Source organism: Babylonia areolata, chromosome 1, assembly GCF_041734735.1.
Source record: "Babylonia areolata isolate BAREFJ2019XMU chromosome 1, ASM4173473v1, whole genome shotgun sequence".
NCBI lineage: Eukaryota > Metazoa > Mollusca > Gastropoda > Neogastropoda > Buccinidae > Babylonia > Babylonia areolata.
In genome coordinates, this window is record NC_134876.1 from 57,293,720 (window position 1) to 57,321,219 (window position 27,500).

Here is a 27,500-nt window from a genome sequence, read left to right on the forward strand (position 1 = left end):
GGTTGGGGGAGGTAGGTGGGGGGGCGGGGGGGGGGAGGAGGAGGGGCAACTAGGAGTGAAGTAGGAGTAAGGGGGTGGCGGCAGGGCGGGTGGAGCAGTCGCTGTGTTGCCAACTGGCGGCGTGATGAAGACACAGTTCGAAATCGGATAGTTTATAATAATTCTCTCTCTCTCTCTCTCTCTCTCTCTCTCTCTCTCTCTCTCTGTGTGTGTCTCTCTCTGGGCTGGATGTAAAAAAAAAAAAAAAAGCAGCTGTGCTTACTCCACTACCCTCGTGAAATAAAAATTCGTTTCGTTTCGTCCCCCCCTCCCCGCTCTCTCTCTCTCTCTCTCTCTCTCTCTCTCTCTCCACACACACACACACACATATATATACATATATATATTTATATATATATGTATGTATGCATGTACATACTCACATATATACATACATATAGAGATACATAGATAGATACCTACGATACCTACATACAAACATACACAGATATAGATACTCTACAAATTTGATCCGTTTCGGATGGAACTGTTGTTTGCCGATTCACAGCCAAAAGCCGGGGAATGCTCTCGTTCTGGTTTTTTGTTTGCTGAAACTCTTTGTCACACGCTGTCAGTCTGACAGCAATGCTCAGAGTCACTGGGTGAAAACATTCCGGCCACCACGTGCTACGACTGACACATATCAGGTCCCCTGGTGTTGAATTGTTGCGCTCGGGAGGAAGGTGGCACACTGATTAGGGACACCTTATCTGCCAACAGTGTGTCCGTGAGGGTCTGGGTTCCATTTCTGCATCAAGCCCTTTCTTCCAGGCTTGACTTGTAAATCAAACTGTGTGTGTGTGTGTGTGTGTGTGTGTGTGTGTGTGTGTGTGTGTGTGTGTGTACTCATTCGGTTAAGACGATAAACCGAGGTCCCGTGTGTAGCACACACTTGGCGCACTGAAAAAACAAAACAAAAAAAAACTGTGCCAAAAGAAACAAGAGAGGCAAGGCCTTCAAGACTCACTTGTGATAATTTAAGTCCCCTAGCATTAATTACAGAGTAATTTCCCTTTTTACTATCTGCACCAAAACGTTTGCAAAATAAATAAAACTTCCTTGCTTAGCAAAAGAAGTTCCTGTTTGAACAAAAAAATGATAATAATGACTCCTCTTGTTGTGTCAGAATAAGAGATCAAAGTGCCAAGTTTAAGGAATACAAAAAATATAAATATAACAGCAAATGCAGTTTGCATATAATTAGGCTTCATTTTTTATTTTTTTGTGCCTATCCCAGAGGTGCAATATTGTTTTAAACAAGATGACTGGAAAGAACTGAATTTTTCCTATTTTATGCCAAATTTGGTGTCAACTGACAAAGTAATCGCAGAGAAAATGTTAATGTTAAAGTTTACCACGGACACACAGACACACGGACACACGGACACACACACACACACAGACAACCGAACACCGGGTTAAAACATAGACTCACTTTGTTTACACAAGTGAGTCAAAAAGGTTGTCCTCTAGGAAAAGTCTGTTGAAAAAGTCCACTCTGACAGACACACAAATACGCATGCACTTAAGGCCCGACTAGCGCCTTGGGTTATGCTGCTGTCAGGCATCTGCCTTGCAGATGTGGCGCAGCGCATATGGATTTCTCAGAACGCAGTGAAGCCTCCTTGAGAAACTGAAACTGCTGGATTGGAAATAAGAACATAGTGACGCTCGTGCGGTTTTACAAAAAGCGTGATAGTGGTGGTGGTGGTTGGTGGTGGTGGTGATGGTGATGCTGATGGTGGCGAGTGGTTGTGCCTGTGGTGGTGATGATGGTGATTGAGAAGGGCCATGAGAAAGGACAGCTGGAAAGGGGTGAGGGTCGGGGTGGGGGTGGGGTGGGGGTTGAGGCTGGGGGGTTGGGGGTGGGGGTGGGGGGGGGGGGCTGGTTGGTGAGTCGGTATCCATCCGAGACGTTAATGAGACTAATTGCAGGACCGTTACTGCGTCATCAGCGTGCTTCTCTCTGCTAACTGATCAGGTAATTGACACTACAGAAAAACAGACCGACCGTCTGTCAGTGAGTGAGAGAGAGAGAGAGCTAGAGAGAGAGACACACAGAGAGAGACAGAGAGAGAGACAGAGACACACACACACACACACACACACACACACACACAGAGACAGACAGAGAGAGAGAGAGAGAGAGAGAGAGAGAGACAGAGAGAGAGAGAGAGAGAGAGAGCATGTGACCGAGAAAGAGGTTTGAGGTAAGTGAGGGAAGAGAAGGGTGGGTGGGTAGGAAGGAAAGGAGGAAAGGGAGAAGGGAAAGAAGGAGAGAGAGAGAGAGAGAAGTGGAAGAGAAATTGAACGCACGAACTATATATTTTTTCAATGAGGGAAGTGCAATAACCATGGTTCTTTATATCCAGCCCCCAGGGCAACTGAAAAACTGAAATCAATATATCACATTAAAAAAACACACGAAGAGCTGTCGAAATAACAGACATGGCATTCAGACACACTCAAATATATACATGAACAGACTCATGGACACAATCATGATAACTGCATTCACAACAAAAAAGTATACAAATACACATGGGTGTAGTACCAGGGGAGAGAGAGAGAGAGAGAGAGAGAGAGAGAGAGAGAGAGAGAGAGAGAGAGAGAGAGAGAGAAGGAAATTCAATGCAAAGGCCACCAGCCTGTCCACATGAGAACACATGAACATGAAAATAACGGTATGGAAAAACTAAGGAAAATCCAGAATGCATGAAACAGAAAAAACAAAAACAAACAAACAAAAAAAACAACAACAACAAAAAACAACAAAAAAATCAAGCAGGTAGTTTGAATTCAACATTAACAGTGAACTACACATTAGTTCGCCAAGTCATTTCGTCATAAAAAGGGAACTGACAGTGTTATGGTTAGGCATTTGATAAGGAAACGGAAATGAACTTCAGTTTCTAAGCCATTACAGAACGGATCGTTTTTGGTGTTGACGTGTCAATAATGTCTATTGTTAATGTATTTTTTTTTTTAGATCACTGACACTTGGACGAAACTTAACCAAAGCTGCTCTGACTTTAGCTATTGTGATACCGCTAAAGGTATTTATCATGCTGTAATTGATATCTAAATGAAGTGATGATCTTTAAAGCGATCACTGTGTTCCAGGTTTCTGTCCCAGTCTCGATTGTAACACTCCATCCTTCTCTGACTGAACAATTTTCACGAACAGCACTTTATTCCCTACCTCTCCATACATCCATAGTTCTGAAAATCAATATGAATTTAAACACAGCTTAATCCGTAATACCCAGCTTTGGTGACTTGTCTTTCTTTCGTTCATGTTTTTAGGTAATCCAGAAGATGTCTTTTGTGTAGTTTCATTGGTAACTCATGGGGACATAACGACCTGTCAATGTAAAGCGGGTATCTATCTACCCGTCTTTCCAAACATCACGACGTTTGGAGTTTTCCCGCGTCAAAGAAACGATGACAGACGAAAAGATGTATGTTTTCTATAACTTTAAACAATATCTCAGGCGCAACATGTACATATAAGTGTATGGAGACACACACACACACACACACACACACACACACACACACACACACCACACACCACACACACACACACACACACACACTATGGCAAAGGCAGCTCTCAGCTCTCAGACACCCTCTTCTCCCTATCAAGTTCTCTCTAGAAGATTGTGGCCCGTCTTCCTGTCAACGGGTTCCAATTACCCTGGGAGAGGACCAGAAGGGGAGACCCTGCTCTCACCTCCATGGAGCCCTCTGGAAGGACGAAGAGACGGGGGGATCGAGGGCGAGGGCCGGGGGGCGGGGGCCGGGAAGGAGCTGCTCAGCATCTTAGGCTCTCCTCACACACATCGACAGTTTCAGTTTTCAGTTTCTCAATGAAACGTCACTGCGTTCTGGACAAATCCATTATTCGCTTCACCACACCCGCTATGCAGATGCCTGACCAGCAGCATAACCCAACACGCTTAGTCAGGCCTTGAGTGTGCATGAATATGTATTTGTGTGCCTATCAGAGTGGATTTCTTCAACAGAATTTTGCCAGAGGTCAACACATTCGTTGCCAAGGGTTCTTTTACTAGTGCGCCAAGTGCGTGCTCCACACGTGACCTCGGTTTATCCGAATGACTAGACGCTCAGTTTGATTTTCCATTCAAACTTGGGAGAAAGAGCAATTGTGGGATTCGAACCCACACCCTCGCGGACACATCGACAACGATACGCATCACTGCCAACAGACATCTGTCAAGTGTCAAGTGTCTTGTTTTCAGAACGATTACTATCAGTGAGCAAAATGAAACTGCTGCTGATGACAACGGCCTACTAGCTAGCAGTATTGACAAATCAAATCATTCATCTTCCCACTCTAAACTCTAAAAGCTCTTGAGTGGATTCGATAAAACTAAATTGAAATGTTTTGGGTTGGATCTGAACGAAATCGATTTTTTTTTCACTGCTGATTTTTCGTGACTTTTTCAGTGTAAATAGTATAACCACTGGGTAAGGTCCTATCCACCATGTACATGCAACTGATTTCAGCGTTTTGTTTATCCCTGTGCATAATATCTTTGTGCAGAGCATCTATGAACTATATTTTCTGTGTGGAAAATCAGAATGACCGGCTTGGCTTTGCCATCTAAGGATTATTATCATTATCATAATATCTGTGTGTGTGTGTGTGTGTGTGTGTGTGTGTGTGTGTGTGTGTGTGTGTGTGTGTGTGTGTGTGTGTATGTGTGTGTGTGTGTCCATCAGCATTTGCCAAAGCAAATAATTGGAATTCTTGCCAGCATCCAAAGATTAGTGCGTTGGGTTCACACAGTAGTAACAGTCGGCAAACTTGTCCGAAACAACGTGCTTGACGTGTTCCATGCGCATAAAATCGGAAAAAACAACAACAAAAACCCACCCCACAAAACGCATTAAGAATATGGTGACAAAAGTCATCAGCTGAGGTGGGGAGAAGAACGGTGAGAGATAAAACCACTTCCTTCTAGTTCTCCACTTAACAACAGCAACAGTATTTATTGTAAGCCTTTGCCCAAGTTGTTTAGGTGTTAATGTGAAGAAGTGTTCAATGCTTTGGTTCAGTTAACAGTACAATTACAACTGTACAAATTTAGTCAACCCTTGCAAAAGCAACAGATTTGCATTCATGCGCTTAAGTTCGCCCAACACAATCACGACAACAGCCCTGAACGTTGTCAGTATTTCTTAAGAAAAAAGGACGGATGTTTTTCTGTAAACAGCTGAATACTTTGACCCTATCCCTGTAACAGCCCCGACACTTCCATGACTGTGTATCAGTATCAGTAACTCAAGGAGGCGTCACTGCGTTCGGACAAATCCATGTACGCTACACCACATCTGCTAAGCAGATGCCTGACCGGCAGCGTAACCCAATGCCCATCTACCCTTCCAAAAAGCACCCGGCGGACTGACCTCAATCACGAATATTGCATGGGGTATATAAATCAAGCATAATTCCGTTGATTTACGACATCTGCGTTTTAAGTATCGGTAACTGATAGTCCCTCTTCGCCGTTTTTCCCACCCTAGCAAATATCCAAATGATATCCCCCTGGAGAAACACACACACACACACACACACACACACACACACACACACACACATGCCTCATTCACCTCCTCACTACACCACTCCACTCCCACACCATCACCACCATCACCACCACCGTTCTGACCCTCAGGAAACCGTTCCATGTTTATCTAAAAAAAAAAAAAAAAAAATCACACAGAAACGGAAAGTGTCGGCCTACTGCCGGTGCTCCTGGCATCCTACCATTGCCAATTCCACTGATAGATATCGACATGGTGGCAGCGGGATTTTTATTTGATATTTTATTATATTATTATTATTATTATTTTTTTTTTATATACACAAAAGCAGGTTTGGTTCAGCGACAGACAGCTAAAAAGTCTGGTAACCGGACACTTGCCACAGCTCAAACGATGGCGTCAGCCACAGCACATACCGACTCCCCCTCCCCCTCCCACCTCCCATACCCTCCCTCCCCCTCCCCTCTCCCCTCCCTCCCCCCTCCCCTGGGGTTTTCGTTAACTTTATCTATTGCCTCTCTCCTCTGGGGAAGAGCACACGGGCCGAACGAGTCCTGCTCTCTCTCTCTCTCCGCTGTGTTTGTCTGCTTCGTTGAAACTGGGTGTTTGTTCTATTTCTGTTTGTATTTATTCATCTGTTTCATTTATCATTACTATCTTTAAGGGTCCCTGTATGATTATGCTTCGTTGAAACTGGGGAGGGGTGGGGGGTGGGGGTGGGGTTTGTTCTATCTCTGGTTTTATCTATTTATCTGTTTCATTTATACATTGTTTTTTAAGGATCCCTGTATAATGTTTCGTTGAAACTGGGTGTTTGTTCTGTTTGTATTTATCTGTTGATATATATATATATATATATATATATATATGTCTGTTTTGTCAAGTTTATCAAAATGTTGGTTCTTTTTTTTTTTTTTTAAATTTGTTTATTTACTTGTTTTATGACATATTGACGTATTCACATATCATTTATTTATTTATTTATCTATCTATTCTTTTATTTATTCATTTATTCATTCACTTATCTATCCATTCATTTAGCTCCGCAGCAGATTGTTGTCTTTACACTCTGGTTGGTTGGTTTTCCTGTCTGTCTGTCGGCAGGGTTATGCAAATCGTTGAGAACAGAGTTCTCTGACATTCTGTGGAAGGGTCAACAGTTAAGGGCCTACGACTGTATGATAAGGTCCTGGTGGTGATCCAGATCAGTATTCCATCGAAGGCATTTTTTAAAAATTATTCTATTTTATTTATTTATTTTATATATAATATATATATATATTAGACAAGCATTCGATTTGAGAAATTCTTAAGAATAAGAATAAGAATAACTTTATTATCTCCAACTGGAGAAATTTGGTCAGGTGCATTATCACAACATAGACAAGTGAACAACATGGGGACCATAACTGTAAAAGTCAACAACAGCTTTTACGAATATTACGAAGACACAAATGTAAAAAAAATAACACATACACCGTTTCATACATACATCCACACACTGCAGGTGATAAATGGTATTCTTAATGTAAAAACAGAAAGAATCAAGAAACATTATTTTGAATATAATTATAAGCATAGCCTACTATATTGCACATTGATTATAATAGACAGATAAGATAAGAATAAAGATAAATTGCGGAAAACCACAACCAGATAATCAGCACCCACCCGCACCCCCCCACCCCCCCACCCACCCCACACACGCGGATTACTTGATTAAACAAGAGTAATAAACATATTATGTTCTCAAATAAAAGCATTTCACATATTCGCTTTTAAAACATTGCAATTAATTATTACATCGTAATTATTAACAGAAATATATTCAGAATATGGACGTTAACATATGAATGTTAGAAGAATGAATGTTGCCGTGTGTGAGGCGCCCCTTAGCGAGGAACTATACGTGGACACGTAACAGAAGCAGACACGATGCAGGACGCCAGACCTCGACAGCGCTGAGGGATGAACAGACAAGGCAAGGGACAGCCACAGACAGACGAAATGAAGAAAAAAAGACGGGTGCAATAGCCGAGTGGTTAAAGCGTTGGACTGTCAATCTGAGGGTCCCGGGTTCGAATCACGGTGACGGCGCCTGGTGGGTAAAGGGTGGAGATTTTTACGATCTCCCAGGTCAATATATGTGCAGACCTGCTAGTGCCTGAACCCCCTTCGTGTGTATATGCAAGCAGAAGATCAAATACGCACGTTAAAGATCCTGTAATCCATGTCAGCGTTCGGTGGGTTATGGAAACAAGAACATTCTCAGCATGCACACCCCCGAAAGCGGAGTATGGCTGCCTATATGGCGGGGTAAAAACGGTCATACACGTAAATGCCCACTCGTGTGCATACGAGTGAACGTGGGAGTTGCAGCCCACGAACGCAGAAGAAGAAGAAGAAGAAGAAAAAGATAAAGAAAAAGAAAAAAAAAAAAAAAAAAAGAAGAAGAAAAGGAAGAAAGAAAACAGTTCAGTTCAGTTCAGTTACTCAAGGAGGCGTCACTGCGTTCGGTGAAATCCATATACGCTACACCACATCTACTAAGCAGATGCCTGACCAGCAGCGTAAACCAACGAGCTAGAAGAAAACTGTCCCCCCCACCCCTTCCACTATCTCCCCGTTTGTTATTACTCCCACTTCCTTTCATTTTTATAACATAATTACATCCTTCTTTCCTTTGATAATGTCGTATTTCAGTGCAAAAGGCTGAAGTAGTTCGGGATGTTTTTATTTTTGTCATTTTAATTCTTCACCTCTCTCCTCTCCCGTCATACGAAAGTGTGATGAATCACAAACCAAGTATAATTATCATTAAAAAAACAACAACAAAACATGCTACTGCTGTCACTGCCGGTGGTGGTGGTGGTGGTGGTGGTGGTGCTGCTGCCAATAATGATAATAATGATAAACTACAATTGTTACTACTATTGATATATTAATAGCAATAATAATAACCATACATTTATATAGTGTTTTCAAACCTCTCAAAGCGCTTTGCGATATCACTTTAGTCGGAAACAAATCACACACACACACGCACACACATACACACACACAAAGCGCGCGCGCACGCACACATACACACAAAGCGCGCGCGCGCGCGCACACACACACACACACACATTCACACGCACGCACCTACGAACACGTAAACACGCGTGGAAGATATAGTTAAGGATCTATCGAATACAGATACTGAATACAGTGTATTGCTACAAAGCAGAATCACGCAAAGCCGTCAGTTATGAATTCGGCCTACATCAATTTAGCCCTAATATGCCCTATGCGACTGCAGTGCCTGCAGTGTGTGTTACTGTCTGTCTGGATTTTGTTCTGTAGAATTTCGCCAGGCACAGCCATTGTATTGCCGCTGCACACAGCACTTCGGATTATCGTCTGACCAGAAAAACCAGCACCCACCAGACCTCAAGGTGTAGTGGAGGGGGTTGGGGGTGGGGGGGGGGGGGGTAGAGGGGGGGGGGGAGCAGTAAAAATCCTGGTCCGTATCTGGGACTTGAACCCGAACCCTTCGATATTCGCTTCTTATTCGGGCGCATTACCTCTAAGCAGTCGCCTCCCGCTTTGAAAAGATATGTGTAATGAAGGCGTTTTAGAGTTGCTCTGAATTTGGGGAGTACTCCGAGTAGAGAGGAGTTTGTTTTGTTTTTTTAACCGAGAGTTCAGTCTCCTTTTGGGAGCTCTTTTGGGAGTGAAAGGTTTTGTCACTTGATATTTTGCTGAAGGTCAGTCGGTCAACTCTGAGAGGTGAACACCCTGCTCCGAAACCGACTCAATCATATACCTGCTACATGTTTTTTGTAGCGGAGAGCCTTGGACTGGGCTTAATGTTGGCGGCTGGGCCACTGACGACAGGAACGCTGATGTTCGGGTCTTCCAGGGTTTATTCAAGGGTAGTGATAAATGAACTAAAAACAAAACAAAACAAAAAAAAAAAAACCAACAAAAATAAACAACCCTCGAAGACTATATATATATAAACCCATACATTATATTTACCTTCTAAATTTGTAAGCAGAGGACATTAAGTTGTGTGTGTTGGATGATAAAACATACTTCAGTTTTTTTGTTGTTGAAGATATATGTATATGTTTTTTTATGTGGTGGATGTGAACTTGGAAAAGACACTGCACAAGAGAAGAAAAGGTTATTTTTTGAGAGTCTGTTTTGGTTGGAGTGATGGTGTTTGATAGATGAATCTTGTTATAGAGTGCATGATTATAAACTGCTGATAATTTACCAATAGAAATATATTAAGATTTGATGAGAACTGAACATTAGCATGTGGACAATTATCTATGTTTCGTTTGTGAAAAAGAAATTTTAGTTGGCAAACACTACCAACCTTGAAGTGGACTCAAATTTGTACTTGCAACTGGAAGAGTATGTGTGGTGTGTGAGAGAGAAAAACACGAACATAACGCACGCTGACGTTACACACATGAAGTGAGGTTATTACATCCCACGCCCCACGCATACGTAACAAAATGAAAGAACGACGAGGCAAGGTGAGAGAAGGATTAAACAACAATGAAGAGAAGTAACTTTCTCCCGTTTACAAGCTGCACAACTTCCAAGTCAATGCTGCTCATGCTCAGGACTCAGCCAGCACAAAGGTAAGTAAACAGTGCGCAGGAACAAACCCACACACTTCCTCAAAAGAAAAAAAAAGGAAAAAAAAAAGAGGAATCTCCGGGCCTGTCCATTTACCGATCTTTTGACATGTGTATATGGCAGAAGAAATACGCAAACACAACTCAGCTTTTATTCAAGAATCCTTCAAAAAGATAGGCTGTAAATGTAGAATTTCTGTGTTCTTAGGAGAAAACAACTGGAAAGTGCAAAGCAATAGAAATACCAAGGAACCTTGATGGGTTCCAGTACTGAAATATCCCCTGAGGATGAAAGACCTCAAAGTACTATTCGGCATTGCAACAACTGACAAACCACTGATTCCTCGATGGCTGAGTCTGGATATCTACGAACTGCAGGTACTCTACTGCTTTTATAATCAGCAACACGGAAGAGAAAATCAAGACGAGAATAAGGGAATCAACTCCTGTTTAGCTCTGGCTCATCTGTTTGGGTTCTTTTCAAAATAAACTCATGAAGAGTGTGTATAGATGCGACGTGTTCCACCACCTCTCTCTCTCTCTCTTTCACACACACACACACACACACACACACACACACACACACACACACACACACACACAGACTGTGTGGTATGTTTCGTTTGCGAAAAAAATACAAAGGTGAAATACAGATTGCTGTTCAAGTCAGCTTACTTTTAAACCCTTCTGGCAGTAGAAAGGCTAAGTAATCAGTCTTCATGAATCTTTAGAAAATACCACCACCACCACACAAACAAATTGAGAAAATCCATTTAAAAAAAGCTATAGATTGTAAAACAACTTACATGATTTAAAAAAAAACAGACTTGTCCACTTGTTCGTTTGTATATATATATATATATATATATATATATATATATATATATATATATATATATATATATATATATAGACTCATCATTCATCTTCCATGTAATTTCGTCAAAGAAACAAAAAAACAAAAAAACACACCAAAAAACCAAAAAAATCTTACGCAATGCAAAACTTGTTTGTAGCACAGATACCTCTTCCCCTGTTCCCATCAGAAGAAACATGACAGGAAAAAAAAAAAGAGTACAGCTGTTGAAATAACGGGATAAAATACGAGCATACACATAAAAAAAAAAAACCTACTCGTGGAAATGAACGACCGTATTAGAGACAATCTGCGAGCACAGCAGAAGATACTAAAAACAATGTGTGGCCGGCGATAGTTTCACAACGGCAACACCACGAAAAAGAACACAAAGAACAACAAGAACACAAAGAACAACAAGAACACAAAGAAGGAAGAAGGGCAGAAAGACAGACAGGGTTCTTTTCAAAATAAACGGTATGTTCCTCACCTGAAGAGAGTGTATAGATGTGATGTGCCCCCACCTCTCTCTCTCTCTCTCTCTCTCTCTCTCTCAACAGCAATGTGGCTTTAGTCATCCGGTTGTCGATACTGATGACATATTTCTCTTCCCCTTCCTCTCTCTCTCTCTCCCTTATCCATCTGTCAATGTGTGTGTGTGTGTGTGTGTGTGTGTGTGTGTGTGTGTGTGTGTGTGTGTGTGTGTGTGTGTGTGTGTGTGTGTGTGTGTGTTTGCCGGTTCTTTATCACATTCTTTCTGCAGGACTTTTTTGTTTTGTTTTTCTTCTCTCTTTCTACGCTTTCCATCAAATATAATTATGTATGCTGTAACTAATGTAGGTAAGCAAGTACAGACTGGAAGAATGGGCCATGCCTAGAATCTTAACCCTTGAATAAAAAACGTTTTGAGTTCTGAGTTCTGTTTCTCATTGAGCACTTGGATGTTTAATGATGTTAGTCACTGCACCCTTCATGAGGTGGTAATGTCTTTATGAATAAATCATTCAAATTTCTTTTTCTCTGTCTGTCTGTCTGTCTCTCTTTTTGTCTCCGTCTATCTGTCCGTCCGTCCGTCCGTCCGTCTGTCTGTCTCACTACTGTTTCTCCTTGTGCACTTGTATGTTTAATAAAGGTACTTACTTTATATATAAACTATCCGAATTTCTGTCTTTTTCAGTCTGTCTGTCTGTCTCTCTCTGTCTGTCTCTTCTGTCTGTCTCCTCTGTCAATCTCAGTCTCACTATAGCTGGCTGTTCGGTCAGCCTCCCCCACTTTCTTGACTCTTCCCCTTGTCTTTTCTTCCTTCTGCTCTCCACCACACTTCGTCTCTATTGTCCCTGTTGTAATGATGTAAAGCGTTACTGCAGTGTCCATAATATACATATTATAGATATAATATCCATCCATATTCATGTTTGTACATGTTTATATATGTAATGTTGATGTTGCTGTAGTGAATTTGACTCTTTTTTTCTTCTTTTTATTTCTCTTCATCATTAATTTTCTTGCCCAGAGGGCTGGATGTAAACACGCATATTGCGCTTACTTCTTTACCCTCTTAAAATGAAATTTCACTCTCTCTCTCTCCCTCCATCTCCCCCTCTCTCTATTGTTTCCATTTGTGTACTTGTAAGCTTAATACTGGTGGTCAATGCACCCCTTCATGAGAGGAATGACCTGTATGAATAAATAATTCGAATCTCTCTCTCTCTCTCTCTCTCTCTCTCTCTCTCTCTCTCTCTCTCTCCCTCCCCCTCCATCCCCTCATCCTCTCTCATTCTCATTGTGCACATGCATGTTTAACAATGTTTGACACTGCACCCTTCATGAGAGGCAATGTTCTTTATGAATAAACAATTCAAATCTTTTTATGTCTGTCTGTCTGCCTGCCCCCAGCCCCTCCCGCCCCCTCCACCTCTCTCTCTCTCTCCCTCCCTCTCTCTCTATTAGTTTTTTCATTGTGTACTTGTATGTTTTAATAATGCTGCTCACTGCACCCTTCATGAGGGGCAATGATCTTTATGAATAAATCATTCGAATCTTACTCTGTCTCTCTGTCTGTCTCTGTCTGTCTTTGTCTTTCCAATCGCCAGAGTAGGGCACCAGGAGAGATGGAAAGGGGAGAAGGAAAGAGAGGGGAAGGAAGGGAAAATTACTGCAGCAGCAGCAGCAGCAGCGCATCGTGATAATAGCTGCCTGATGGGAGTGCCAGCAATTTATCCATATCAGGTGCCTACCACTTCGTGCTGGAATCTGCCAACACCTTTTTACTACCTTTTTTCCCGGGGGGAGGGGCTGGGGGGGGTGGGGGGGTGGAAAGGGGGAAGGAGGAGGGTGAGGAGAGAAAGGAGGGGGTGGGGGGGGGGGAGAGAAGAGGGTTGCACATTCGTTCTTTTCCCTTTGTGTCTTTGTGTCTCTGTTTTTGTCTGTCTGTGTGTCCGTCTGTGTATCCGTCTCTCTGCTGTCTATCAAGATCAAAACCAAGAAAAAAAGCTTTAGATTATATTTTAAAAAAAAAACGTTCTAGCATTCCTCTCAGATTGTTTCTCTCCCTGTCTTACACTCTGTATATCTGTGTGTCTATCTATCCATGTCTGTCTGTCTCTCTCTCTCTCTCTCTCTCTCTCTCTCTCGCTCTCTCCTTCTTCTTCTTCTTCTTCCCCCTCTCTGAATGAATGAATTTTTTTTTCTCCAATGGTAGAATATTAACACAAATCCGCGGCCGAGACAGGAGGAGGAGGAGGAGGAGGAGGTGGACGCTGCTGTCACGTCTCTCCACCACTTGAAGAGTTGACTGAAATACACAGCTGACGCAAACTTCTGACGTCAATAAAAATTTTAAAAAAACTTAGGTTTTGCTGTGATAACCTTCCTTCCGTGCGAGAAAGTTCAAACTGTTCTTTGCAGCAGTCTCAACAAATAAGGCGTGCAACAACAGCAGGCAGCATATTCCCCCCCACCCCACCCCCACCCCCCAACCCCCGCAATTGAAGTTTGACATGGAATCTTTGTAGTATGCGATGCTTCTGACACACAGTCCCTGTTGTCTCCCCCCTTTTGACAATGTCAGGACTGTTCAGATCGACAGCAGATCAGGGTGCAGGCGCTCGCCCGTCCGTCCGTCAATCTGTCTGTCTTGTTCCTCTTGTCCGTATTTCCAGCTTCTAATACTTACTTACTTCCGCCACTGTTAAAGTGAAGCAACACCCCCGAAAACGGAGCGTGGCTACCTACATGGCGGAGTAAAAACGGCCAAGCACGTAAAAGCCCACTCGTGTACATACGAGTGAACGAGGGAGTTGCAACTCACGAACGAAGAAAAAGAAGAAGAAGAAGAAAGTTAAGCATCAACAAAATGATCAATTGTACTTGTCCGTATTTCCAGCTTCTAATACTTTATTTCCGCCACAGTTAAAGTAAAGCAACAACAACAAGATCAACAACAACACTTCCAAACAAGCAAGCAAGCAAACAAGTTATTGTTTCCTTAACTGTTCTCGCTCTACACTGTGCTGGCCTGAAAGATGGGAGAGAGAGAGAGAGAGAGAGAGAGAGAGAGAGAGAGAGAGAGAGACAGACAGACAGACAGACAGACAGACAGACAGACAGAGAGGGGAGGGGGGAGGGAGAGAAACACAGAAAGAGAGAGAATTGGATTTAGGCAGAGAGACAGAGAGACAAATTGAGAGACAGAGAGAGAGAGAGAGAAGAGAGAGTGAGAGAGACGGAGTGGGAGAGAGACAGAGACAGATGAAGAGATAGTAATAGAAAGTGAGAGAGAAAGAGTCAGACGAACTGAGAGAGAGACAGAGACAGAGAGACACAGAGAGAGACAGAGACAGAGGAAGTGGTTGGGAGAAAGAGATACATGGAGAGACAGAGTTAGAGAGAGAGGGTGTCAGGCATACAGACAGAAAGAGAGAGAGGGAGAAAAAGATGGAATGGGAAGAGAGAAACAGAGTTAGAGGAAGAGGTAGTAAGAGGGAAAGAGATTCAGAGAGAGAGAGAGAGAGACAGAGAAAGGGAGAGACAGAGAGAGGCAATGAGAGAGAAATATAAAGAGAGAGAGGGAGAGAGAAACACAGAGAGAGACAGTGAGTGAGACAGAGGAGATCGATGAAGACGCAGTGAGAAAGAGACAGCAGGAGAGAGAGAAAGAGGGAGACAGAGAGACAGAGAGAGAGAGAGAGAGAAAGACGGAGAGAGAGAGAGACAGAGAGAGAGAGAGCAGGAGAGAGAGACAGAGAGAGAGACAGAGGAGATCGATGAAAACGCAGTGAGAAAGAGACAGCAGGAGAGAGAGAAAGAGGGAGAGAGAGAGACAGAGAGAGAGACAGCAGGAGAGAGAGAGAGAGAGAGAGAGAGACAGCAGGAGAGAGAGAAAGAGGGAGAGAGAGAGAGAGAGAGACAGAGAGAGAGAGACAGCAGGAGAGAGAGAAAGAGGGAGAGAGAGAGAGACAGAGAGAGAGACAGCAGGAGAGAGAGAAAGAGGGAGAGAGAGAAAGAGAGAGAGAGCAGGAGAGAGAGAAAGAGGGAGACAGAGAGACACAGAGAGAGAGACAGAGACAGAGAGACAGAGAGAGAGACAGCAGGAGAGAGAGAAAGAGGGAGAGAGAGAAAGACAGAGAGAGAGAGACAGAGAGAGAGAGAGACACAGAGAGAGACAGGGACAGAGACAGACAGACAGAAAGACGGAAACAGACAAAGTGGGGTTGACAAACAGTGCCATGGGCTTTCCAACACATCCTCCCCACAACCCCCCCCCCCCCCCACCCCCTACCCCCATCTCTCCACACACACCTCCCCCTTCTCTCTCTGCCCAAACTTCTCAAAGTGCCTCCCATCTTTTTTTTGGGGGGAGGGCCCTGTCAGCAGGCATCCATCCACTGACCAAACTGTGCAATCCGTGTCCTCGCACAAAGCTCGCCTTCCCACCTCAAACTCTCCGCCCCTCCACCTCCACCCCCCACCCCCACACCTCACACACACACACACACACACACACACACACACACAGTCCCCCATTCTTCTCCTCCTCTTCATCCTTTCCCTTCGGACAAGACCCTGGACGGGTTGACGGAGTGACGTTGGAGAGGAAGAAGAGAGAAAGACATCTCCAACATGGCCAACAGCAGCTGTCACGCCGTCCAACCTTTCCCATGGTGGCGCCATCCCGCCCGGCCTGGACGAGACGAGTGAAGAAGAGTTGTCACGGTCTACGCAGCAAGGCAGAAAACAGATAACTCTCCCCACATAACAGGTCCCCTGGTTGTGGGAAAGACAGGGACAACCAGCTGACTGTTGCTTCAGTGAGTCACCACCAGCAGGTGACCTTTTTTCTTTTTCTTTTTTTTTTTTATATTAAAAAAAAAAGAGGTGTGGGATTAGATTGTTGCCGGTTGCTGGCGCCACTGGTGGGGTGTAGGGGTGGTGGGGGAGGACTATTAATTTGTTGAATCCCCACCATCCCAGTTCGATTAGTTTATTTTTGTTGCATGATTTCATTTCATTTAGTGTTATTGTTTTTACAGGAACCTCGGATAGGTGTTCCACGGGCTGAATAGCGTATTGCGTTTATGTGAAGGTCGGGCTTTCTCCCCCTCCCCTCACCCTCTGCCCACCCCCGGTTTTTATTTCATTTTATTTATCTTACTTTTTTTTTTTTTTTTATTTTTTAACAACAACAGCAACAATCACCAAGAACAGGACGCTGACATCGACGGAAAAAGATGCCGAAAAGTGTGGAAGAAATCTGAACAATTACTGATATGACAAGAAAAAAATAAAACATTATCAGTAAACTCGTAAACGTTTCTTGGTGTTGGTTTGCAATCTGAAAAGTAAAAGAGATTGAGAAGAAGAAAAAAAAATGACATGCCAAAGTCTGGAAACGAAACGCACGCCCTAAATCAAAGCGAAGTGGAAAAGGGTAAAAAGTGGAAGCAAAGGAGAAGGGAGACAAAAAGGAAGAATGGAAAGAAGAAGGGTGAGGAAGAGGAGAGAGTCTGAAGACAAATGCCTTGTGACACAACACAGCCTTTGTGGCTTTGGAATACTCTTTTGTTCTTCCTGCAGAATTCTCTCAGATAATTCCCAGAAGCATCAAAAAAGAGCTCTATATAGGTGTTTTTGTTGTTGTTGTTGTTTTTAAAGGGGTGATTGTTATGATTAATTTCTTCCTTTCTTTGTACAAGTCCTCATTAAAAACTTTCTCAATATTTTCTCACCCGTCCCCCTTCCTATCCCATTCTCCAGTTTCAGTTCCAGCGTGCGCCCCCCCCCCTACCCCCCGCCCCCCCCCCCCCCCCCCCACAGCCACTGCCATACCGTACTGGATCATACCACATACACCACCACTGCAGAACAATTACATACACCACATCACACACATATCACCCGACATCACACACATATCACCCCACTTCCACCTTTCCCTTCCTCCAAACAAGCACCCTTTTTCCTTATAAAAAATTAAAGAAAGAATTAAAAAGTGGAGTGTTTTCCCCAGCATCAACATTCTTGTGACACTGTTTTCTTTTAAAGGAGAAAAAAAAGTCAAGCTTAATTCACAGTTCTAGAAAAAACAAACAAACTAACAACCTGTAAAGTACACTTTTTGTTTTATTTCGTTTTCGTTTTTTGTCTAATGTTTCCCTTTTTTATTTCATTTCCTTTTCAATTTCTTCCACTTGTCGGTTTTCATTGCCTGCCGTAGGACGGTGGAGGATTGCCCTGGATATTGGCCCTGATAGGCAGCCACTGGAGCTTTCCTAACGACGTCCATTCGCCCTTGTTGTCCGCGTGGAAATGGGGCCATCTCGCCGAAATCAAAAGCGTGTTGCGTCCCCTTTATTGCAGCCAATGGACAACAGCTTTTGTCAATGTGTTGCTTTAATGCAATATAAATTTGAAAAAAAAAATCTTACCATTTTTCTGTGTGTTTTGAGCTTGGAGGTTTGTTAAAAAAAAGTTTTGTCTTTCAGGCCTTGCTTTCGATTCTGAAAACATTTGCCTTTTCTGTCCTTTTGTTTTTAGAAACAAGAAATTTCTGTATTAAATTCACCTTTAAAAATGAAAGGAAATCGTACGTATTTTTTTTTTGCAACAACGTGGTTGTGACTGGCTGATAATTGTCTGTCTATATTGTTAGTCCTACCTTCACGAATACTTGCAAGTGTGTAGATACACAAACCATTAGTTGAACGATTCAGCCATATCTCCTTTTTTTTCCCAAATGTAAGCGGAAAAACGTAAAGCTAAAAAGCAATTCTGGCATGCTCTAAAATAATCTTATATTTCAAAACACAGAATATCATATTTATTTTACAAAGCTTAGATGACTGCGTACATTTTCGCCTGTATTTATTTGCTGTTTGTTTTGTGATGAATTTTGTATTTGTCTGTTCGTTGTTTGTTTATTCTCTCTCAGTTTTCCTCCAAGATAACGGAGAAATGTTGGGAGCAAATAGAAATCCACATTTGTGATTTATGTTCAAAGGTTCCACGGGCTCATAACGATTCTCTAAAGAAGGCAGGTGGGAATAATTATTGCTTTTGATCTATGCTTTAGCATCTAGTTTTTTTCCGCTTGGTTCTACATTCAAGAGAGGAAATAAAACTGAGAATAACACTAATTTTCTCTATGTCTCTCTCTCTGTTTATCTGTCTGTCTAAACCCCCAACTCTCTCTCTCTCTCTTTCTCTCTCCACTCTCTCTGCGTATCTCAAGTCAAACCAAAACATAATACAAACCAGAAAAGAACAGTGAACATGAACAGACGGACATTTATTCGTTTATCAACCTATTCCAGATTGGTCTCTCCAGCTCTAACCACTTGGAGATGCCATGTCTCACTCACGTACTGTCCAGATTAACTGATTTACCACCCCGAGATTATCGTGGCAAGTTATGTAGGTCTTCTGCCATTTTTACAACATCGTCAGGCAGTTTGCCTCTCATGCTGAAACAAACTACACTTGAATGGTGTGTATCTCGTCTGGGAAAACCACCAACGCAATCAGTGATTCACGTTACAAGATTGCATTTATGCCTCAGTCGCCCATTTAATTTCTATTGTGTAAGTATGAAATTATTGATATCAACAGGATGTCTGCATCTTCCCGAGGCACATAGATATTGGACTTGAAATAATGCAGCACATGCACAGTAAGTTGTGTGACGTGACATTGCCGTTCCATGTGATGTTCTTATCAAACTGACTGGGACTCTGACTCTGTTACTTTGTATTTGTGATGCTGGTGTATGGCTGTGGCGTGTGTGTGTGTGTGTGTGTGTGTGTGTGTGTGTGTGTTTTGCAACTATATGCACGAAAATAATTACGTGTAAAGATCACTGGAAGTTGACTCTTCTACGTTTAGGAAGAAAAGATTACGAAAAACGTGTTTTTTAAAAATTTTTTAAAATTTTTACCTAGTTTGTCCATTATTAGGAAAAATATATTTTTTACCTAGTTTGTCCATTACTCTCCATCTCTGACAATTCACCTCCCATCCTCACTCCCCTTTCAGTACAGACAGTGAGAGACAGGCAGACAGATAAAACGTGTGACAAACAAGACAAGACATGTTTATTTCAGGAAGGGTGGGGCACATAAACGTGTTACTTACTTCATGCAACTAATACAAATAAAATATGAATAGTATTTTAGTGTTGTACCCGTAATTATTTACAGATGCCATACCAACTGTTTGCTTAAGACAAACACACATTTGGAGGAAGAAGAACATATTCCCCAAGTCTCCCAACAGTCACACTCGCGGTCTTGTCGCCCCTCACAGGCAATCCACTGACCACACTGTGGACTCCGTGCCCTCGCACAAAGCTCGACCCCTCGAGACGCTTCCCTCCTCTCCTCCCTTCTCCTCTTCCTCCCTTCCTCCCTTTTCCCTTACGGACCCAAATCCCTCAGGGCGACTTGGCAACAACAGAAGAAAGAAAAGAAAAGAGACGAAAAGACATCCTCGACAGGAAGTTATCACGTGGTCCAGCACGCGCGGCCGGCAAAGGGACTGCAGCGCCCCCTTCCCGGCGCGCGAGGCCAGTTGTCACGGTTTGCGCAGCAAGGCAGAAAACAGATAACTCCCGGCCCCTTGGGAAGTCACGGACAACTGTTGCTTCAGTGAGTCACGGCAGGCGACCGAAAGAGGTGTGGAATTAGATTGCATGCGGCTGGCCGGCGGCACTCGAGGGTGCGGTGGAGAGGACGGTGGGGGTGGGGGTAAGGTGACATTTTTACTGGAATGTCCGTCCCCTCTGGCCTCTCCCTCTCTCTCTCCCCCTCTCCCCTGTTCTCTTCCTTCCACTGGCACAACCCTTGCTGCTGCATGATTTTTCTCCTGTGTGTGTGTGTGTGTGTGTGTGTGTGTGTTTGTTTTAAACCTCTAGATTACTGCTGATGAAAAAAAAAAAAAAAATGCTCTTCAGTGGAGGAAGGTTGTCTGTGCCCTCAGCTGACCATTCTTTATTTGAGACTTGTTCATCCAGTGATTGTAGCCACTGTCCAGGAGAAATGACCACACCACTAAGTGCACAAACATTTTAAATTCATGCAAGAGTGGTCTCACTTCAACAAGGTTCGGCAGCCAATGTACCCACCGCACCCCTCTGCCCCTTATCGAAAGATCTCCGTTTCCATTCATGCATGGCAATCAGTTTCTATTGTTTGGCGTCTGGTGTCGCCATCCGTGTAACTGACGTTATGAATTTCTGAAGTTATATGATTCTACTTGTAAAGGACGTGATGAACCCTGATCAGATTTGGCGGCAGTTTGTTATTTACACATGAGTCCTCTAGCGAACTGCATATTAAGCAAAATCATATTATTGTTAATACATCAGATGACCACTTGAATTTTTTTTAAGCACAACAGCCGTCAGAATCAAGCTGACACTGGGAAACATTTCATCAACAACTGCTACCGTATTAGGAAGTAAAGTTCGGACAAATCCATATATGCTACACCATATCGTCTAAGCAAATGCCTGACCAGCAGCGTAACCCAACGCGCTTAAAGAAGTTTAGAGAAGTAAAGATGAAGAAGGAGAGAGGCAAGGATGAACAGAATGATGAAGACGAATACAAAGACGATGACAACCACGATGAGAAAAAGATGAAGAAGAAAAAGAAGAAGAAGAGGAATGGAGGAAATCACATCAAATCATGAGAAGGGAACGAAAAGAAAGCAGTTTCTACCGAGAATCTCAACATTTCATTTTGCCAGAGTTTGGAGACATAAGCTTTAAATTAAAGCAGAAAAAAGAAAGGATAGGTGAAGGGAGGGCAAGAAGCAAAAAAAAAAAAAAAAAAAAAGAGAGAAAAGGAAAAAAGAAAAAAAGAAAAAAGACTGATGACGTAAGAGGAAGTGGAGAAGAAGATGGATGGGTAGAAAAAGACAAACCAAAAATGGATTAAGGAGGAATCGGAGAAGAAGCAGAAGAAAAAGAAGAAGAAACTAAAACAGAATAATGTAAAAGCCTGATATTAGAATGGGAAGGAAAGGAAAACATATATGTTTAAACAACACGTGAAACAGCACAGCAAACAGCAACCCCCCTCCCCCCCCTAAAAAAACACAAAAAAGCACCACCACCAACAAAACAACAACAACAACCAACGCTTCCCTAGTAAAAAAAATCTATATCAGTAAATAAAACGTAGTAAAAACAACAAAATAAAACAAAAGTAAATAAAATAAAACGCTTTAAAGAGTCTGAAGAATTATGTCTTTTACCACAACCCTACTATGCATGGAAAGACTTTTTGCTCTTTTCGCACGAAGAGTTTTTTTCTTCCAAAAACGCATAATTATACAAACACAGACACATACATGCACAGACACACATACACAGACACACAGAGACATAAACACATATAAGTAGACACATACAGACACAGACTACCTCTCTCTATCTCTGTTACACACACACACACACACACACACACACACACACACACATCCATCCCCCAAAACAACAACAAAAAATAAACAAAACACACACACAAAAAAACCACAAAAAAGTCACACACGGACAGGCAGGTATGAGCTACATACTGAAGATAATAACCACTTTTATCATCAGCTGTAATATGCACACGATATCAGATCACACCAACGCCGTTTATCACATCTTAATCATCGCTTGCTCGCTAATCTACCCTCACTGGTTCCCCCCCCCACCCCCTCAAGCCCCCCCCCCCACCACTTCACCCCACTCTTCCTCCACACCTTTCCACCTCTACCCCCCTCCATACCCCCCCGATCGCCCCCCCCCTCACCCCTCGCCAAAAAAAAAAAAAAAAAAAAAAAAAAAAGAAAAAAAGAAGAAGGAAAAACACCTGCAACCCGAACTCTACTTCTTCTCCCCTTCTGCACATTACAAATTGAGCAACTGCTGAAATTTGGACCTTTCATTATTCTGTAGAAAATTTCTTTTCGTATTTCTTTCCTTTAATTTTTTTTCTTTTCTTTCTTTTCTTCCCTTATTTCCATTCAGTTTATTTTACTTGTCATTCTCGTTGCCTGCCACAGGACAGTGGAGGATTGCCCTGGATATTGGCCCTGATAGGCAACCACTGGAGCTTTCCCTAACGACGTCCATTCGCCCTTGTTGTCCGCGTGGAAATGGGGCCATCCCGCAGAAATCAAAAGCGTGTTGCGTCCCCCTTTTATTGTGGTCGATGGGCAACAGCTTTAGTCGATGGCGTGTTGCCTTTGGTGCAGCGTAGCTTTGAAGGAAAACAGCACCAAGTTTTATGGCTTTTGCTTGAAAATGGTCTGAAATTTTTTTTTTAGGGGGATACATTTTTGGTTTTCAATTTTTAAAGTGGTTTTTTTTGTTGTTGCTGTTTTTCATCACAAATGTTGGATCGATTTTGTTTTCATCTTTTGCGTTGCTATCCATAAGGTCCCACGTTAAAATCATTATTAAAATGGCTGGGGGCTCTAGGTACTACAGAAGAGTAAACATCTATGTATTCTGTCATAATGAATAGCTGTAATAAATATTTGAACATACACATTATCTTATGATAGATTCAAGGCTGCACACACACACACACACACACACACACACACACACACACACCACACACACACACACACACAGAGGAAAAGAAATCTTTTCAACCCATATAAGCAATATTTCTGCTATGCCAAAAGTAATTTATGTGTCCGCAGTTAGCACAGCAAAAACGATTTGCCGTTGCACATGTTGTGCTGTACTATGACTGAACAAATCACTTTAAAGCATGTGTGTGTGTGAACACTGAATGATTTTAATGACATTGGCCAACAGCCCCTATCATAACGAATGCAAGCAAAACATATTTCTGATAAAATTCTACAACAAAACAAGAGAGAGAGACAGAGAGAGAGAGACAGAGACAGAGAGAGACATAGAGAGAGAGAGAGAGCAGACTTCGATCCTCTTTATTCATAACCCTGATGGGGCGGCCAGTGATTTATCCCCGAGGTGTTCACGGTAGGTTTACTCCACGCTTCTCCCCCAACAATGCCGTCCCGCAGCCAGAGCCATTGTTGGTGATTTTATGGCCTTCTTCACAGCGCCCAGTTCCCTTTGAAGACGATGGGCACCTGCATCATATTCCCCCCCTTCTCCCGACACCCCCCCCCCCTCCGATACCCCCTGTACCTGCAGGTAGTTACAATGTCGTGTGCTCTGCGAAGTGATAATTATTAGCTGGGTCGTATGGAACTGCTGACCTAATGCTGGGTGGTATGGAACTGCTGACCTAATGCTGGGTGGTATGGAACTGTTGACCTAATGCTGGGTGGTATGGAACTGCTGACCTAATGCTGGGTCGTATGGAACTGCTGACCTAATGCTGGGTCGTATGGAACTGCTGACCTAATGCTGGGTCGTATGGAACTGCTGACCTAATGTTGGGTGGTATGGAACTGCTGACCTAATGTTGGGTGGAATGGAACTGCTGACCTAATGCTGGGTCGTATGGAACTGCTGACCTAATGCTGGGTTGCGTGGAACGGAACTGCTGACCTAATGCTGGGTGGTATGGAACTGCTGACCTAATGCTGGGTTGCGTGGAACGGAACTGCTGACCTAATGCTGGGTCGTATGGAACTGCTGACCTAATGCTGCGTCGTATGGAACTGCTGACATAGTGTTGGGTGGTATGGAACTGCTGACCTAATATTGGGTCGTGTGGAACTGTTGACCTAATGCTAGTTCTTATGGAACTGCTGACCTAATGCTGGTTCGTATGGAACTGCTGACCTAATGCTGGGTTGCGTGGAACGGAACTGCTGACCTCATGCTGGGTTGTATGGAACTGCTGACCTCAAATGACTCACTGCTGCAGTTGTCTGTGGTTGCACGAGCGAGAAACGGAAGCTCAGGTAAAAAAAAACCAAACCAACCCAAACAAACAAACAACAACGCCGACTAAAAGAAACTATAAACAACTGAATCAGTAACACGTATCTGGAGGGTTGTAGGTAGCATTGCGATCACGGGACGCTGCCAAAACTGGACTTTACATCGCTCAATACGTGTCCACAGATGCATGCAAATTGGATTGTTGTGTCTGGTTTGGTTTGCTTTCTTGCTGTAAAACCGGAACGGCTGCAGCTATTGCGACGAGTCAGTCAGTCGCATGACCCAGACGCTGGATGCAACGGAATGTTCATTATTAGTTTTGCATGTCATGTGACCGACCATACATGACCGCTTTCGGGCAAGTCTTTCGAGGTATGCCCCATCATAACTGTCTTTCATTGTGGTGAAATGTTCCGAGCATTCAAGACCCAGCAGAGCTTTCAAAGAGAGGATTACACCTCATTTTCAAAATGCTGAACTTGCATGAGCAAAAAGCATTGAGGGAAAATGAATAGTGGTATTATGCAGAAAAAAAACAAACAAACCCACAGTGGTTGAGTTTATCATCCACGTACTGCAGCTAGTATGAGAAACAACGTTCGTTTACAAACAGTTTAAAAACATTAATGGCAGGAATGACGGAAGCAGACTGCTTGGCTATTTTTACATCAGTTTATGTACTATTAGAATCGATGACAATTACCAGCAAATGCCAACACCTAAAGCCTGCATAAGCAAAGTATGATCAAAATCATTCATTTGTTGCTATGATGAAATATTTCTCATAAAGCATAAACGATGTCACTCGAAAACTGAGCAACAGTTTTAGTAAGATTATTCGATAACATTTCCAAATGTGTGAATCCGACATCACTCCTGTCCTTTTCTTCATCGTTCAAAGGAGACTGTAAATACTAAAAAAAAAAAAAAATAAAAAAAAATTTAAAAAAATAAAATAAAAAAACCCGCAAGGAAACCAGCAAACAAGAATCATGCATGCTTCCACAACATCATTCATAGGGTCAAACGCAACCAAGCGGGAGGCTTTCTTCGTTATGTGATCAATGCGACAAGACTGTTTACTATGTTGGGTATGGGTTCCATCGATATACCTCATGAGTTATTACTGCAAATAAGACGTTTGCCTGCCCTGCTTTTGATTCTGAACGCATCCAACCACACCCCAATCTCACCACATATAGATGGAGTTTTTTTCTCTCACATTTCCGTGCCCCAGCTATGCTCATATTCTTCCCATGAGGAGGATTCCCTTGAGGAGGATCATCATGACCATAAGATGGGCAAGCCATACTTCTCCCTTTTTATTTGACATTTGGGTCACAGTAACGTCACAAATGGCGCAACTGGGTCCAAACGTATGCATTCGCGAATCCTCATAGGCTACGACCTTTGTTTCAAATTTCGTAAAGATCGGTTCATAAACAGCTGAGAAAAGCTTGTTTGCGTAGAGAACTGCGCATTCTAAAAATAGAACATGATTAACGTCATCGTGAGCTTATTACTTATACCGTTTATAGTCCCTAGTATAATGAACACGTAACTGAAATTTGGAGGAAATCCGTTGATAAACAGCGGAGATATTAGTGATAAAAATTTTGGCAATTTGCGCCACTGTGACGTCACAAATGGCGCAAATGGGTCTCAACTCATACATTCGGTAGACATCATAGCCCCCGAGCTTTGATCCAAATTTTACTAAGATTGGTTCATAAACAGCCGAGAAAAGCTTGTTCAAAAATCATCGAATAGCGGGACGGCGGCATAACGGGTCGGCGGCATAGCGGGACGGCGGCATAACGGGTACCCCCCGACCATATAGATCGATAGGGGTTGTGTCCTCTTGTCATCATGCGTCAACTAGACACACTGCAGATCAAAACGCGTGCTTTTTGAACCAGAACACCCCACCCCATCCCCTTCTAAAATACAACATGGCAAAACAAACAAACGAATGAAAAATCAAACCAACAAAGAACAACAACAAAGGAACAAACACGGAAATGCACTTTTCATAACACTCCCTACACAATCCATACAGGAGTTCGAAGTGCAGACGCAAATGCCAAACTGATAAACAAATATACGATCTCCTTACACCCCTCCCTCTATTCATTCCCCAATCACAAACACACACTGCAACTATTTTCTAGCCCTCGCCAAGTAGGTGTTCAAATGGAATGTACGCAACCAGATCTATTAATTTATTCTGACTCAGATACAGTTTTGCTGTTGTGCACACTTTCACGCTCGTTATAATTCATGCATTCACACGCAGCTCTATAGACTGAAAGCCAGTGCTGCCAAAGAAACCTACACTACAGTGCCCAAATAACTGCTTTCTTTGCTCCTTTCTGCTGGTTTATCTGACATCTGTATGTCTGTCTGCCCATCCCTTCGTCTTCGAACCCCTTCCCTCTTTCTCTCTCTCCGCTGGAAAATACTTGTGTGAACAAAAAGCCACCAGACATATCATCTGTATTTGAAAACGAAGCAAAAATAAACAAAAAAAATTAAAATAACAACAACGAAAGAAAAACAAAAATTCACCAGAGTTGATTTTATGTTTTAAAAAGCACAGCATGGTATGTAATTATTATAAAGCTGGGACGACTGTTTATTTTCGTCTCTGTTCATTCGTTTGTTTATCAAATTTCGCCCCCCCCCCCCCACTCTCTGTTTCTCCCTGTCTCTGACTGTCTCTGTTTCTCCCTGTCTCTGTCTCTCTCTCACTCTCTCTGCCTATTTGTATCTGTCTCTGTGTCTCTGTCTGTATGTCTGCCCCTCTCTCTCTGTCTATCTGTATCTGTCTCTGTGTCTGTCTGTTTGTCTCTCTCAACCCCCCCTCCCCTCTCTCTCTAATCAGTCTTCTGAGAACGCACAGAACTGGCGAGGCAAACTGAAATTTCCATTTGCGATGTATATGTGAGAGTTTCACGGGCTCGTAACGATTCTGTGACGAAGGCAGACACGCATATTCCTTTTCATCTGTGGTTGA

The 27,500-nt window shown here is 42.8% G+C and overlaps 1 protein-coding gene across 1 annotated transcript in view; it reads right to left on the bottom strand.

The window, feature by feature from the left end:
* The window catches only part of LOC143284593 (short-chain dehydrogenase/reductase family 42E member 1-like), a 459,710-nt gene that overhangs the window by 83,224 nt on the left and 348,986 nt on the right, over positions 1 to 27,500 (bottom strand). The gene's annotated exons all lie outside the window — the stretch shown is intronic.